General features: G+C 38.9%; 1 non-coding gene across 1 annotated transcript; it reads left to right on the top strand.

Annotated features, from left to right (window-relative positions):
• The first annotated feature begins 1,454 nt into the window (after positions 1-1,454).
• On the top strand, positions 1,455-2,683 carry LOC18443039 (thaumatin-like protein 1). Its single transcript, XR_016048899.1, has one exon. It is a non-coding gene; the product is annotated as a thaumatin-like protein 1 (transcript).
• The last annotated feature ends 405 nt before the right edge of the window (positions 2,684-3,088 follow it).

Below are 3,088 nucleotides of genomic sequence, written 5' to 3'. Positions count from 1 at the left end.
TTTTAATGAATTGGAAGAACTTATATTCCGACTTTCCCCCAATTTTACCATTGCTAAATAGGTGAAAAGACACTTTTCACCGCTTTACACGGTTATCAAACGCCTCTTTAATGAGGGGAACGTTCCCATGTAACATCAACATGGTGCCGTTTCCAAAATTGAAACTATGTTAGTAAAGTCATGCTTTACCTGGAAAATCAACCCTTATTAAGGCAATCACCTAATGTGTTTGAATTTTCTTTAGAAGACTTTAACAAACTTTGCCAAGTGTAGATAATAGCGTGTAACACTAAATGACGAAAGGAGGGGCTTGGCACCCTCAAAATTGAGGGGTAAAATAGTAATTTTGTTTTCATAGGATGGTATAATGGTAAACTTGGCTGTTGGTTAAATTTCGCAAAAAAAAAAAAAAATTAAAAATTCTCTAGACAACTCCAAAAGATTTCCTCCTCCCCAAGAGCATACTAGCCATTTACTCTCTCGGGCAAAATACATGCTAGAGATAATTTTTAGATCTCAAATTTTAAGAATGTAATCTCGACAATGTATCGACTAATCTTACTAAAAATTGATATAAAATAAACTCTTTATATACTAGGACAAAAATAATGCCTCAAGATTCAATAGAGACCGTGTTTATTTTTGAAAGGCTTGTCACAAACTCAAAATTAAAATTTTTCTTTTGAAAATAATCATGTTGTAATTTTGTATGGTTCCTAAAATTTTAGACTAAAAATAGTTCCTCCTAAATAGATTTTCTGAGCAAGAGAGTAGATTGCACAGAATACTCTTGCATGAGCACAGTAGACACGCTCAAGCAGAAAATGGGAAGACAATCGATGAGGTAAAAGTAAGGGAAAGTAATGAGATAAAAGGCACATATTAGTTCTTTTGTATTTATTTTTAAGGTTCTATTAACGTGTATTTTGTGTCGAAAATCTATAAAAACTTCTATTTCATGTGTAACATTGCAAAGTAATATTTTCTAAAAAAAGGAAAAGAAGTGTGAAAAAAATCTTTACATAAATTAAAAATAAGAAAGTATACAAAAGACCATTTACTTTTGACACAAGGAGGTTAAAATCACTAGTGCCGGTCAAATTTCAAATTGGATGGTTGTAAGAATGTAATTGATTGTTGTCAAAATTCAAAAAAAAATTATTGAACTTCGTGACATGCCCCAAGCCATCAAATTTGACATCAATGACTAGGAGTACTTGTAATGTCATTGTACCAAAGACAAATAGTCTCGTAACATAGAATCCTACAAAATTTTGAAAACAAGCGCTAGTATATCGGCGCGATTCGGGAAAATAGAAAAAATCCTATTTATTGGGTTGTGTCGATAAAATTACGATGTTACCCTTGTAAATTGGATATATTCTCATTTTTTTAGTCTTCTTCTCGTTTTCTCTGTGTATGTCCCATTATCCGTTGACCCAAAGTCTAAGTAAAGTGTTTTTTTGGGCACCAAGCAAACCATAAATAAACCTCACTTGCAGTTGCACCAAATCTAAAATATCAAGTCACCCCAATGATCTTTACCATCGAATTCTAAAGATGGCAAACCCATCCCTCCCCTTCACTCTCCTCCTAATCACCTTGTGTGCCCACTTCATAGCCATTGAAGGGGCCACCTTCGAGATCCGGAACCAATGCTCGTTCACAGTGTGGGCTGCCGCAAGCCCTGGGGGCGGTCGGCGGCTCGACCCTGGCCAGTCATGGCCAATTGACGTGCCCACAGGAACTACGATGGCTAGGATCTGGGGCCGCACTAATTGCAACTTTGATTCGGGCAGCAGTGGATCCTGCGAGACTGGTGATTGCAATGGCCTCCTCGAGTGCCAGGGTTGGGGAAAACCCCCCCGCAACGCTCGCGGAATACGCCCTAAAGGACTTGGACTTCTATGACATCTCTTTGATAGAAGGTTTCAACCTCCCTATGGTCTTTACCCCTACCGCGGGCAATGGAGACCTTTGCAGAGCACTCACTTGTAATGCAGACATAAATGGCCAGTGTCCGACACAGCTACAAGTCCCGGGGGGATGCCAAGGTCCTTGCACTGTGTTTCAGACCGACCAATATTGTTGCCCTGGGCCTGCCGCACAAACTTGTGGGCCTACTGATTACTCTCAATTCTTCAAGGATCGTTGCCCAGATGCTTACAGCTACCCTAAGGATGATGCTAGTGCTGGTAAATTTGCTTGTCCATCAGGGACTAATTATAGGGTCACCTTTTGCCCTTAAGAACCCATTGTGGCATGTTTTTGGGGCTTTGTATGGCCTAGTATAGGACAGTTAGGGTTTGATGAAACCTCTGCCACCTTGTATGCACGCTATGTGCCTTTGGTTTAGGGGCTTTGTATGGCTACGTACGAGTTTTGCTTCAAGTAAAAGTTGGAAGATGGTTGCATATTTATATAGTCCCCTTTATATTTTTGTTAGCTTTGCATCTTTATTTAGTCTCAATGTATCCTCATGTTTTCACGACTTGCCCATACTAAGGGTTTGTATATGAAGACTATTTATTTTTGATATAAGGTAACAATTAGGTGATAGCTAAATCACCGTACCCATATTTTTTTCTAGAAGATTAAAGGTACTATTGTAAAAAGAAAAGAGATTTTTTTGGGAAGCAAGAAAGTGAAATCTATATAAAGGAATCAAAGAAGACATAATATCCATCCTTTGAGGGTCACCTTTTTGGGGTTATAGAAATGGTTCTCCAATATGGAGATGGGTCTCCAAGAGAGAGAGAGATAGCGCTTCCGAAAGAGAGGCGGTATTCCCATGAGTTTTGGATTAGGGCTTCTACTTTTATAGAGAGAAAGTCTCTCGGTTGCTATCGAGGTTATCTTTCCGGTAGCGGTATTACGGTGGGAAAGAAAGTATTGATTGCTGGTATTGCTCGGTCGGGAGAGGTGGTTTAGAAGAGAAGATCGGTGATAGTTTTTTAACGATGCTTTGAGAGCTCTTGTAACTTAAAACTGTAATCTTCATTGTGATAGTGGATTTCTAATTGCCGAGGCCATGGATGTAACCTTATGGGGTGAACCCTGTAAATTGTATATTGTTGTGGTGTGATTT

This window comes from Amborella trichopoda, chromosome 2, assembly GCF_054954075.1.
Source record: "Amborella trichopoda isolate Santa Cruz 75 chromosome 2, AtrichopodaSantaCruz75HAP2 v2.0, whole genome shotgun sequence".
NCBI lineage: Eukaryota > Viridiplantae > Streptophyta > Magnoliopsida > Amborellales > Amborellaceae > Amborella > Amborella trichopoda.
Note: the sequence above shows the minus strand (reverse complement) of the source record. Positions and strands in the feature narration are given on the sequence as shown.